Here is a 14,664-nt window from a genome sequence, read left to right as displayed (position 1 = left end):
CAAAAATAAATAAATAAATAAATAAATAAAAATAAAAATTTAAGAGTGTATGGAAAACAATGCATGGGTTGTGTCACAATCTACTTGTATCACAAGGGCAGAAAAGTTTATAATAGTTCAAGAAAATTATGTCTTCTTCAATGTCTAATTTTAAAAAAAATAACTTTAAATATCTGCATTAAAACCCTCATTCTATAATGACACAATTCACAATTTTTAAAATCATTTACAAACAATCTCTCAGATTATTTAATTTCAGCATTTTATGTCAGGACAGTTGTTTGATTTCTCAGTAATCTGATGCTGTCTTCAGCATGTTTTCATATCTACTTTTTAGAATGCATAAAAATCCATTACAGAACAAAGACAAAATTAATATGGCAAAAGTAGTTGTTCTAAAATCTGGAAAAGTAGTAAAAAAGTTGCTATCATTAAGAACACAAACATGCCGAAAATGTGAACAAGTACTCTAAGCAGCATTATCGTGTTCCTCCGTGACCTTTGTGTTTATCTTGTCGAGATTTAGCTTTAAGATTGTGAACATATGATGAATATCCATTTGAAACAGATTCTTAGTCCAAAAATAGATCTTAGGGCTTAATTGTGACTCAAAAAAAAAAAAAAAACAAAAAAAAAAAACAGCTGTTAAGATTTAGGATAACCGTGCGCCGGGCCGCGCTGCCATTGCGCTATTGAAACAATTTGCCTGAGGTTAGCTGCTAACTCTGCCAGGGGGGGTTCCGCTCTTTTACACCCAGCCATTTAGTTAATGAACGCAGCATTAGGTTTTCTCGTGTTGTTTCTTTCCGCATTAGAACATCCGCTCACCTTTTTGTGCTGAGTCCTCCAAGAGCCTGGTGGTCAGATGTGTATTGATAATGTTGTGTGACTCACGCCAGCTTCAATGTGCACACATGAGCAGATCTTTTGCAAAAGAGTCTGCTTTTTAAGTGCGATCTCTGTCCAAGTCAATCACCGTGGACAAGGCTATCTCACTTCAAACGCCTGGGCCTACACTTTAAATTAACAGACCAAGTCTGTTTGAAGGCAGAGAGAAAGAAAAGACTATTATTATGAGTGATGAGAAGTGAAATAAGCCTTTGATTGAACGTGTGATTTTTACATGTGTTATTTGTAGCTAATGTGTGCACAGAAGGTCTCCAGTGTTTGCCCATATACAGCTGTGTTGTCGCCCCCACCCCGTACCCCTGCCGCTCCCAGTCTTAGTGCTCCATGGAGAAGTTCATCAATATTTTGGGCGACCTTTGACATAACCTCTACAATTCAAACAATAGGATTCTGGGTACACTAAATGGCCATGTGGTTGGCAGGGCGGCGGGACTAATGAGGGAATGTCGTCTCGGTTTTACAGTTCAGGCCGAAAGCGGTCAAGTGGAAAAACGGCCCTGGACTGCCTCACGCAAACTTTCAAAGAAGGGGAGCACACAATCCCCACAAGGGCTTTTCTTTCAGTCCATCACTTCAGCAGCTCGCTCTCTCTTTCCCACTCTCTGATCTCTCTATGGTGTCCTATTCATTTTCATTTCTATCTACTCAGCCTATCGAGGTCTTTTTTTCTCTCTCTTTTTCTGCTTCTCTCACTTCTCTCTCTCTCTCGCTCACGATCACATTCTGCTCTCCGCATTCTCTCTCTCTCCCTGGCTCTCTTTTATATTTGGCCAATTATCAGATTAAAGAACACCCAACTCAATCTTTTTTGATATAATGAGTGTTCACCCTCCCTTGTGAATCCATCATTAAAGAGACAGTTCACATTGAGTCTGTCATCAGGCCTTCTGCTGTCTGTTGTGACTGAAGCCCGGTGAAGTTTTGGTGGGTGTTTACAAATGATGGTTTTGTTTTGCTTTATTTTATTAAATAGTTCCAAACAATGGCTGCACTTATTTCTCAAATCAGATTGTTAAATATTTTTTGACATTTTGTATGTTCCACAAATTGTTTCAGTCAGTTCCTTTTTGCGCTCATGCATTTATAGACACACACACACACATAGACAGACTCTCATAAATGGAAGATGACAAGATGATTGTAGATCATCACTTACAACAATATTCTAACCCACTCCCCAAGTTCCAGATTTAGATCCTAATGAGCAGAGCTGGGTCATTCATTCATTCATTCATTCACTCACTCACTCACTCAGTCACTCACTCACGCATTCATTAATCCACTCATTCATTCTTCCACTCACTCACTCACTCATTTATGCATTCACTCACTCATTCATTCATCCCTTCACTCACTCACTCACTCACTCACTCACTCACTCATTTATTCATTTATTCACTCATTCATCCATTCACTCACTCACTCATTCATTCATTCATTCCTTCATTCACTCACTCATTCATCCATTCACTTACTCATTCATCCATTCACTCATTTATTCATCCATTCACTCACTCGCTCACTCATTTATTCTTTCACTCACTCACTCACTCATTCATTCTTCCATTCACTAACTCACTCACTCATTCTTCCATTCACTCACTCACTCACTCACTCACTCATTTATTCATTCACTCACTCACTCACTCATTCATCCTTTCACTCACTCACTCACTCATTCTTCCATTCACTCACTCACTCATTTATTCATTCACTTACTCACTCACTCATTCATCCTTTCACTCACTCACTCATTCATTCTTCCATTCACTCACTCACTCACTCATTTATTCATTCATTCACTCACTCACTCACTCATCCTTTCACTCACTCACTCACTCATTCATTCTTCCATTCACCAACTCACTCACTTATTCTTTCATTCACTCACTCACTCACTCACTCACTCACTCACTCATTCATTCATTTATTCATTCACTCACTCATTCACTCATCCTTTCACTCACTCACTCATTCCTTCTTCCATTCACTCACTCACTCATTCATCCTTTCACTCACTCACTCATTTATTCTTCCACTCACTCATTCATTCTTCCATTCACTAACTCACTCACTCATTCTTCCATTCACTCACTCACTCACTCACTCATTCATTCATTTATTCATTCACTCACTCATTCACTCATCCTTTCACTCACTCACTCACTCATTCCTTCTTCCATTCACTCACTCACTCACTCACTCACTCATTCATCCTTTCACTCACTCACTCATTTATTCTTCCACTCACTCACTCACTCATTCACTCACTCACTCATTCATCCTTTCACTCACTCACGCACTCACTCACTCACTCATTCATTCTTCCATTCACTCACTCACTCACTCACTCACTCACTCATTTATTCATTCACTCACTCACTCATTCATCCTTTCACTCACTCACTCATTCATTCTTCCATTCACTCACTCACTCATTTATTCATTCACTCACTCACTCATCCTTTCACTCACTCACTCACTCACTCACTCATTCATTCTTCCATTCACTAACTCACTCACTCATTCTTCCATTCACTCACTCACTCATCCTTTCACTCACTCACTCACTCACTCACTCACTCATTCATTCTTCCATTCACTAACTCACTCACTCATTCTTACATTCACTCACTCACTCACTCACTCACTCACTCATTCATTCATTCATTCACTCACTCACTCACTCACTCACTCACTCAACCTTTCACTCACTCACTCATTCCTTCTTCCATTCACTCACTCACTCACTCACTCATTCATCCTTTCACTCACTCACTCATTTATTCTTCCACTCACTCACTCACTCACTCACTCATTCATCCTTTCACTCACTCACTCATTCATTCTTCCATTCACTCACTCACTCACTTACTCACTCACTCACTCACTCATTTATTCATTCACTCACTCACTCACTCACTCACTCATTCATCCTTTCACTCACTCACTCATTCATTCTTCCATTCACTAACTCACTCACTCATTCTTCAATTCGCTCACTCACTCACTCACTCACTCATTCATCCTTTCACTCACTCACTCATTCATTCTTCCATTCACTAACTCACTCACTCATTCTTCCATTCACTCACTCACTCATCCTTTCACTCACTCACTCATTCCTTCTTCCATTCACTCACTCACTCATTCATACTTTCACTCACTCACTCACTCACACACACACTCATTCATTCATTCATTCATTCATTCATTCTCTTGCTTGGCAGGAAACAGTATTTTAGTTGATAATTCTTATGTCAGTGTATACATGTATTTATTGGTGGATCTGCTCTTTTTATGTTTTACATTTTTAACATAACCATACATTTTTTTTAACATAACCATGCTGATAAAGTGATTTACAATGCTTTGAAATTTGCTTTCTCGTTCAATCATTAAAACAGAGAGAGAGATATCAAAGAGAAAGATCCTCTAAAACTGCCACTGGAGTTTTCTTGTCAAGGAAATCCTACAGGGAAGAGGTGATATTCCTCTCGCTCCAATAAACACTCACATGAACATTGTGTGTCCGTATGAGTGTGTGCTTTTCTTTTGAGGAAAATTAGGAGATTTGAAAAGTGTCTTGTAGCCTGTCATTATGTCTGTTCACAAGTATCCTTTTCCAGTTGTCTGTTTGGCCTTGACTGATTTGGCGATCGCAGCCTAATAATATCTGATGCTTGTGAATGGCAGGGTTGCGCGAGACAGCAGTGTTTTCAATGTGGCTGTGGCTCTCAGCTATAGTCACGCAAGCTCTGTGTATGTGTGTATTAATGTGTGCTTTTGCACTTCAGTCTGCACTTTCTATTTCTTTGTGTGTGGTTCTGGTAAACCCTACATTGTGGGGACAAAATTGTTTATCAATCATACTAAACTATGTTTTATGAAAATGTAAAAATGCAGAAAGTTTTCTGTGATGGGTAAGTTTAGGGTTAGGGGATTGAATATACAGTTTGTACAGTATAAAAATCATAATGTCTACGGAAAAGTCCCGATAAAACATGGAAACCCATAGTGTGTGTGTGTGTGTGTGTACTGCATTCAATCACAATGCCTATCTGGGCCTAACCCCAAAAAAGGCTGCTTCTGTCAGAAATTATAACAGCAAACTCACTCCTGCTTTTCAAAACTACTATCAGTTTGAGTTTGGGTAATTATAAGTTCTTGTAAAGCATGCATGAAAAAAAAAGAAATATTCCAGTGTTTTCTCTCTTTTGACAAATATAAGCAGTGGTCCAAAAATGTATTTACACCCATAAGTGACATTTAAATTTGTCTGAATTTATTTGCATTTGATAAACACAAATGATACTAGAGCTTTTAACTAAATTCACTCATCTAAACCACTCACACACAACCTATTGGTGATTCCCTGGATGTATGAAAAACGGTCAGTTCCCCTTAAATCCCCACATATGTCCTATCAGAATGACCCCTGGTGTAATGTAGGTCATCATATTAACAATAATGATGTTCCTCTATGTTTGACAACCAAAAAGTGTTCAAGACATTTTTTTGTCTTCATTTTGAACAGGATTTCTATTGCTTCATATTTTGAAAGCTGGCAAATTTCATTTTTTGAAATCTTAGGCCCTATTTGAAAATAAGTGCAAGGTTTAGATATTGTTTTAATATGTGCATGTGATATTCATGATATGCAGAAAAACTTCACTCCAGTACCTATCTGTATTCATTTATATGTAGTGGCAGCCTTCAGATCTGACAAATGCACACACATACATACACGTTTCAGAAAGAGGGAGGGTAGTCAGATATTGAGCTGCTTGTCCTCCCACCAGGTTAAACAGATGTGGAAAAGGATACAGACACACACACACACACACACACACACACACACATATCCGTCATTAATTAAAACACTCCGGTTCAGTTATAGAAAACTGGGATTTAATTGATTCATGTCTGCAAGATTACAGTGTGGTATGTAAATTCAACATTTAAAGCGCTTGTCATATTAAAAATCCAATTTCCTGTTTGACTTCAGGATAGTGTGTGCTGTTGACTGAGCCCTGAGTTGGTGAATCATCATACTCCAGTATTTTGTTTCCAATCTTGGGGGTTGGAGAAATTGTGCAAGCTTTGCAAGTTTTTCCTTCAAACCGACATCTGTGTGGAGCAAAGAATTATTAGCAGAGACTGTTTACCTCTTTCTCCCGCAGCATTTTATTAAAAACTGCACAAACCGTCTCTGCTTGTTTCCGGGTCTTGCTACAGACAATTTGTGGGTGAGGTGAAAGCTGCTGGGCTTTTTTTTCTTCCTCCATCTGTGTGTGTAAGACCTTGGGGGGATATCAAAGGTGTAACTCATCCAGATGTTTGTGGAAGTTGGAGCACATTTAAGGAAGTCATACACCCTTCAGGCTCAACAGGTTAAATGTCACAGGACGCACAGCAGCACCTTTGGAAAAACTGACACATTGTGTGTGTGTGCGTGTGTGTGTGTGTGCGCAACAGAAATGAGAGCCTCGCTCTCTGTTTGGGCGAAACCCTCAGTTTCACTGTGTGAGCTTTATTATACATGTGGCCGTTTACTTTGAATCTTTTCGGACAAACTGTGGTTGCGCAGAGTTAGTCTCTCTGAACTCTGTTTCACTACGTCCACTCTAAATTTTTATGACCGTGTGCGAGGGAGAGCGTAAACGGGTCACGACCCGGCGCGGTACTTTTTCTTTCAGAGGAGAAGATGGAAGACTTTGAGGGTCACAGAAAGCGAATGATCTGCTCATGACTGTGGAGAATGTGCATGTAATCTGCCACTGTGGAGATCAGGCAGACACGGCCTCTCTCTCTAACACACTCCTTCTCTCACTCGTCCTTCTTTCTGCAGGTCCATAAAGCTGTGGTGGTATGTAATTCGTCCCAGTAGAGAATGTCTTGGAAAAACAAAGTATGAATGTCTCACATTGATTTGGGTCAGGAATGTGTGCATGTGTGTTCTTCTGCCAGAGACCGATAGTCTGTTAAGTCATATTGGCAGTATATCATAAAATCAGCATAGACAATATAGAAAACTATTTGACGTTCAGCTAATAAAACTCTCAGTAAGTGAAAAAGGAAAACAACAGGTTTTATTGAAATAACTGACATCAAAATTGGATAGGATGCCATATGGAAAGATAATCAAATGATATCACCGTAATGTGGGAGTGTGAGTCACATATTGCGGATCAGGAGAATCACACATTGTGGTGTGTGTGAATGAGATACAGCTGCATGATTTTTCATTGATCGTCTCATAATTGTATGTTATAGGTTTTTTTAAGTCATGCACTGTAAAAATTCTTTTTATGATTTATCACAACATTTTTTCTTTTGTCAAATCAACATAAACAATTAATGTGGCTCATTATTTTTGAGTATTTTACCAATCACCTTCATTGTATTAACTCAAATTTTTAATTTAAATTTTAAAGGGTTAGTTCACCCCAAAAAAAAATTACTCACCCTCATATCGTTCCACACCCATAAGACCTTCGTTCATCTTCAGAACACAAATTAAGATATTTTTGATAAAATCCAATGGCTCAGTGAGACCTCTATTGCCAACAAGATAATTAACACATTCAAATGCCCAGAAAGCTACTTAAAACAGTTCATGTGACTACAGTGGTTCAACCTGAATATAAAGCGATGACAATACTTTTTGTGCCCCAAAAAACAAAACAAAATAACGACTTTATTCAACTATATTTAGTGATGGCCGATTTCAAAACACCGCCTCGAAGCTTTACGAATCTTTTGTTTCGAATCAGTGGTTCGGAGCGCCAAAGTCATGTGATTTCAGTAAACAAGGCTTTGTTATGTCATAAGTGTTTCGAAATTTCAATAGTTCACGTGACTTTGGCAGTTTGATACGTGATCTGAACCACTGATTCGAAACAAAAGATTAGTAAAGCTTCGAAGCTTCATGAAGCAGTGTTTTGAAATCGCCCGTCACTAGATATTGTTGAAAAGTCGTTATTTTTTTTATTTTATTTTTTTTTGCGCACAAAAAGTATTCTCGTCGCTTCATAACATTAAGGTTGAACCACTGTAGTCACATGAACTAAAATTAAATATGTTTTTAGTACCTTTCTGGGCATCTGAAAGTGTTAATTATCTTGCTGGCAATAGAGGCCTCACTGAGCCATCGGATTTCATCAAAAATATCTTAATTTGTGTTCTGAAGATGAACGAAGGTCTTACGGGTGTAGAACGACACGAGGTTGAGTAATAAATGACATAATTTTTATTTTTGGGTGAACTAACCCTTTAAGACAACCAGGTAACTTTTTTAAGTTAAACCAACAATTCTTTTTTACAGTGTAGTTTTAAGAGCTCATTCTCTTCCAGTAAGTCAAATGACTACAATTAAAAGACTTTACACTTTGTAAACATACATTTTAAACTCAAACATCATACACCAGAATAGACTGTGTCAGCAAATTTCATTTTTTCATTTCATTTTTACTTGTTTTATACAGACACACACAGTTTAAAAGGACAGTTTACTCAAAAAATGAAATTATTGCACCCCATTAACTTTCATTGCATGGCAAAAAAAAAAACAACAACAACAACAAAAAAACAAGAAGTTTTTGTTTCACAAAAGAAAGAAAGTCATACAGGTTTGAGACAATATAAGGGTTAAGAAAATGTTCATTTATGGTTGAACTATCCTTTTAACAACTCTACCAGTGTTTCTCAGCATGTGAATGTGTACACAAACTTTCCATGAACTATATATATTAATACATTTTTGTTCTAATTCCCAAAACAGGCACTACACAATTACCACTGAAAAACTTTTGACCTGATGCTGCTCTGTGTCTGTTAGATATGCTTTTGTGCTCATGTTACATGCTTGTGTGCACTTTTTGTTTTTGGTCATTTATCCAGCATAAATAGATCATTCATACATCAATAACAGAGAAATGTAAGTGGAATTCCCCCAAACTGCAATTTAATGGCTTCAAAAACTGCATGTTCACTATGTTTCCTTTGGCACAACAGCAGACTTTATGTGTGAGTGCATGTTTGTGTGTAAATGTGCATGGACTGACTGTGCATACGTGTGTCTGCGTGTACAGCTCTATGTCATGCCTAGTGAAGGATTTTCTTGCGCTTTCTCAGCCTAGATGATTTCTTGGATAAAACAACAAACACTCTGGTAAAACAAAGCTGAGAATGTTGTCTTAGGCTCTGGTGTACTGAACTATTAGTGAGGGACAAGCATATGTTTTGTGGAACCTGTCAGAAACGCTGTGCAAATATTATTTCAATGCGAAGATGAATAGAGGCATGTGCACTGGCAAATAACAGAGGTCCGACCCTCCTAATAAAGAATTATAGATGAATTATCAAAAACAAACACAGGATAGTGGATATAATCTGCATGCAAACAACTGTCGGAAAAGGAACAACACGCTCAGGGAAAGACACATTATTTTATACGGTAGCCAAGAAACAAACTCAAACATGTAGAAAAAATGATATTTATTTAACTGTTTAAAAGTTATTTATTATTATTATATATTTTTCAGTTGGCAAGCTGTCATTATTAATAATTACATACCATGTGATATTGACAACTTGTGCTATTAAAGTTAAATAAAATAATAATCAGGTTAAAATAATGAAAATGAAATAATTAACCAGGTTAACCTTGTCTACAGCCCAATATAAAACCAATAAACACTTATTTTATTGGGGTGCGTGAGTTAATCCAGGTTAAGTGTGCACAGATTGTGTTTTTATGTGCAGTCTTTAATAATGGTCTCTCTTGACACACTATAAAAAGTGACAGTGTATACACTTGTTAGGAGGAATTTTTTCCTAGTCTGACTCTAAACTTTTATATGTAACCACATTAGGTAACTTTTTTGTTAAAATACAAAACATTCTCACAGTACTTTATAATAATAGTAATTATTATTATTATTATCATTATTATCTATTTTCAAGAGAACAGGCTGTGATTTAAAATTTTGCAGTGTGTTTTGTAATTGTTTTAATTTAATACGGTCTCCCTATATATTTCCAAAACATGCAGACTTCAGAAACCAAGTGATTCATGAATGAAAATGTGAAGAAAATAAAATATTTGTCAGTAGAACAAATGATTTTACAGATGGAATGGATTCTGGTTAGCTTTTTCTGGATGTTTCAGGGATCGGGAGAGAAAGGGGAGGAATAAAAATGGAATGAAAATGTGAGTGTAGAGGTTTCAAAGAGAGCTGCGGGTTAAAGAGCAGTGCATTACACTGGGCAGCCGGTGTAATTAATGCTCACCACCCACCCATAGAGCCCTCCAGCCAAAAAGCTGCAGAGAGTGGACTAAATCACAACCGTGTGTTTCTGTGTGCTTTACCTTATATGTGTGTGTCTGTACAGGTCTATTTTTTCCCACTGAAGTGGCAGTTGCTTTACCTGTTGTTCTTCGTATTCTCACTTTTGTACCAGAGTTAAAAATCAAGACACTTATGATATATAGTGTTTATTGGTTAAATATTGGGTTGTAGACAACGTTAACAGTTTACCATTTCATTGAATACAGTTGTTAATAAAATTATTCAAACAACAATAATTGTGAAATTATTATTGAAATTTAAAATGGCTTTTTAAGGCTTTCTTGTAATTGTAATATTTTAAAATGTAATGTATTCCTGTCTATCACAGCGATACATAACTGTATCAAGATATCACAGCAATACATAAGCTGCTCAAGACACATTTCTTATTATTATCCATGTTGAAAACAGTTGTGCTGCTTGATATTTTTGTGGAAACTGTGATACATTTTGTTCAGGATTCTTTGATGAATAGAAAGTTTAAAATAACAGTGTTATTTGAAATTGAAATCTTTTGTAACAATGTAAAAGTCTTTACTGTCATTTTTGATGCATTTTTAATGCATCCTTGCATTTATAATTCTTATTCTTCCTTTATAGTTTTTTACAATCACTAGGACACATTTCTCAATACTAAGGTCACCTTTTTCAAAACTCTTCACACAATTCTCCTAACATACACTGTAAAAAGAATTGTTGGTTTAACTTAAAAAAGTAAGTTGCCTTAAAATAAAAAAAATTGAGTTAATACAATGAAGGTGATTGATTTAATCAACAGAAACTCAAAATATTATGTTATCTGAACCACATTAATTATCTAAGTTGATTTGACAAAAGAAAAAATGTTGTGATAACAAATCATGAAAATAATTTTTTACAGTGCTTTCAGCTTGTCACAGCAGTTAATTTCACATTAAAAATTCATTAAAACTACCAAAACACTTCATATCTCAAATCAAGCCATTCTTCTATAAAACTATAAAGGTTTTACCCAAAAAACACACTTTGTCACTGAAAAAAACAGTAACAACAGGCAGCATTATGTTTTCTTCTGTACAGTTTCTTTACAAAACAAGATTGATACTGTTTATAATTCACTGCAGTTTATGTTACATATTTACATTACAGTACAAAATTATTCCTAAGTTGTCCCCTTTTTTATAGATGGTAATGAAATTGAAAGACTGTTTAGCTACATCTTAATGGTTTTTTTTTTTTTTTTTTTCATTATATACAGGATTTATTAAAATATGGCATTGCTGCAGAAATGTAGCAAATTTCTGTCTTATGCAAGGTTTTGAACTTAAGTTTAACAGTTTTGAAAAGAGTGTAACCATGTGCAAATTTAGTACATAGAGTTTTGGTGGTGTTTGTGTCTAAATGAGAAAAGAATTGATGTAATTTGAAAGTCATTTAATGCATTTTGTGCCAAAGCAATGATAAATGATCCACAGTTTAGCCCACATAGACTGATGTTGTGCTTACTGTGTGAAGTGTTTTGAAAAAGTTCCACAAGTTTTGAGAAATATGTCGCTATTGTAAAAAACTGTAATATTATTAATATTATTAAAAACTATTAATTGGTTTTGTGTGTGTGGATCAGGTATACCCAAAGTGTGTGTGTGTGTGTGTGTGGTTCAGGTATACCCTACGTATGTGTGTGTGTGTGTGTGGGGGTGTGTGTGTGTGTGTGTGTGCATATGATTTTTTATAGTTTTTTTATTTATTTATTTATTTTTAGTATTTAAAAAAATAAAAATGATATGTTTCAGTGTGTGATAGTGTGACATAAGCAAATCAATAGGTAGATTGATAACTAACTCAATGTGTTTGTGAGAGGGGTGGAGAGGGAGAAAGAGGGGTCTTCTATAGCCAAAATATAATTTAAGAGTTGAACTGTAGATTTGGCAGCTGGTTTGTTTGGGAAGAGAAATAGATTTACAGGACACTGCAAGAGAGCAGCAGTTAAGGAAATCTACAGGCCTTCAGCCACACAGCATCTCACATATATATCCAGTTACCCCCCCTCCTCCCCCACAGACTCCACTCCAACCTCCTCCTGCGATCCATTCAGAATCGACACTCCTCAAGCACACATCCAAAGACACGCACGCACACTCCGACCACCCCGAAGCGTCAACCTTCAGTCGTCTCGCAGACCCCAACGACCGGCTCAGTTCCAGCTATGTTGTGACAGGACACAGGAAGCATGTGCTGCCTTGGGAGGAAGTATCAAATCAAACGGCATCTTTTTCTACTTTAGGAGGAGATTCCGCTCCGGTCAGAGGTGCTTTACACAGACGTTTAAAACGGGCCCATTGGAAGAGAGGATAAGCAAAAACAAAAGCCTGCATTCATCTGGCCCACATCGGGAAACATAATGTTATTGCACAGGCTCACTTTTTACCTGAGGGACAGAGAGAGAGAGAGAGAGAGAGAGAGAGAGAGAGAGAGAGAGAGAGAGAGAGAGAGAGAGAGAGGCCACAGTCACAGTGAGAGAAAGAGATTGACAAATAAGCACAAAAGTGAGAGAAATCTTTATTTAATCTTTTCATTTCATGTATTACTTATAGCAATTTATGAACAGATACTTTCAACAGTCTTGGGACCACAAAGTCACAAACCAAGAAAGGCAGGCAGAATTTGTTAGCCAAAAGAAAATCCAGCAACAATCCAAGAAAATTCAGATTTCTCTGCTAAGATTATCCATAAATACTATATTAATTTGAGCCACTCTTGTAGGATCTCACATCTGTTTTACATTCAGTGTAAACCCGAATAAGTTGGCAAAAATCTGGCAATCAGTTGCCTCAAGTTTTTTAAGTTAAGAAATACAAAGTTTAAGTAAGCAGAACTGGCAGATTTTTATTTTGTACTCATACATTTTAATTGTTCTTGTAATGTTTGAATACACTAATTCATACATTTAACTTAAAATTATCATGTAACCTCAGTGTAAACATTTTTATTAGTGTAAACTTAGCTAGCTATTACAAGCTCAGTCAGAAAATGCTAACTTGCTAATTTGCTAGCATGTTAACAATAGCATGGTAAAGTTTCAGTTAAAGTTAAGTTCGTCTAAATTAAAAGAAATACATTCATAAAACTCAAAACAATGAAACAGTTCAGTTTACATAAAATATATCAGTTCTGTGAACTTTGAAAGAAAAAGAAAGTTCTAAATACTCATAAAAGTTAAATTGACTGAACTAATTTGTTTAATTTAAGTTTGTCCTACTCAAACCAAATAATTATTTTGAGCGTTAGGGTTTAACATAACTGGACCCCTTTGACTTTCATTATATGAACAAACAACAACAACAAAAAACACTGAGATTCAAAACTTCTACTTTTGTGTTCCGAAAAGAAAGTCATACGGGTTTGAAACGACACAAGGGTAAAAGATGACAACATTTTCATTTAAATTTCCTTTATATCAAACACAGTAAATGCAGATTTAAAGGATCATGTCATGATGTACGCAGTAGCTTCCCGTCAAGGACAGCAGTAACTCTTTGTGTGCTTTGGCGTTTGGCTAATGCTGAACATGTTTCAGTAGACCATATAACCTTGGAAATGTTTCAAGAAGGCTTTGCACACTTCTTCCCTATCTCATGCTCCATCGTACTACATAAGCCACTTTGGCACGGAGGTGCAGGCCTTTACCTCGAACTTACTCACTGTGTAGTTTTTGATCACTATCTTAAACATTACCAAAGGCCTATACAACACCAATTTGTTTAAGGGCATGTAGGGATGTTTCAGAGGGGTTTCCCTTCTTATTAGCTGAATGGAACAAAGTGTGGCACTGAAAGAGCTGCTGTTCTGTCAGATTGTGAGTAGAGGAAGAGTTCGCATACGCTCTGTTGTAGGGCGAGCCTTGTGTTACACTGAATCTTTCACCACTGCCTGGAGAAAACCGTCAATGACTGATGAAATTACAGCGTCATGCTCATTCCACAAGTGGGAAGAGGAGAAGGGAGGGAACGTATTGAGAAATAGAGTGAGAGGCAGGCTGAAAGAGCAAGTCTTCATGGGTGGTTCCCTCTGTTGTCTTTGGTTTAGTTGAATGACTGACAAGGGCGTCATGCAAATGCGAAGTTCAGAGAGCAAGCGGGAACTCTAAATGTCTGCTTTCACTGGCCACACACGTGCACGTGCGCCTTCTCTCATACATACGCATTTTTGACAGCCATCCTCAAAAATGCTTATTTTACCAACAATGCCTCGATTGTTGAATTTCTTTCTTCTTAAAATAATAAAAATGATTGATAGCCTGTGAAACAGATATTGGACAACTTTAGCTTGGCTAACAAAGACTGTAAAAATGTTTTGTCAGTTAACCCAAAAATATACTTAATGTGGTACATTTTTAAGTAAAAAAATACATTAGGTTACACCA

Source organism: Ctenopharyngodon idella, chromosome 5 (assembly GCF_019924925.1).
Source record: "Ctenopharyngodon idella isolate HZGC_01 chromosome 5, HZGC01, whole genome shotgun sequence".
Taxonomy (NCBI): domain Eukaryota; kingdom Metazoa; phylum Chordata; class Actinopteri; order Cypriniformes; family Xenocyprididae; genus Ctenopharyngodon; species Ctenopharyngodon idella.
The sequence above is the reverse complement of the archived record's forward strand: the minus strand, read 5'-3'. Positions refer to the sequence as shown.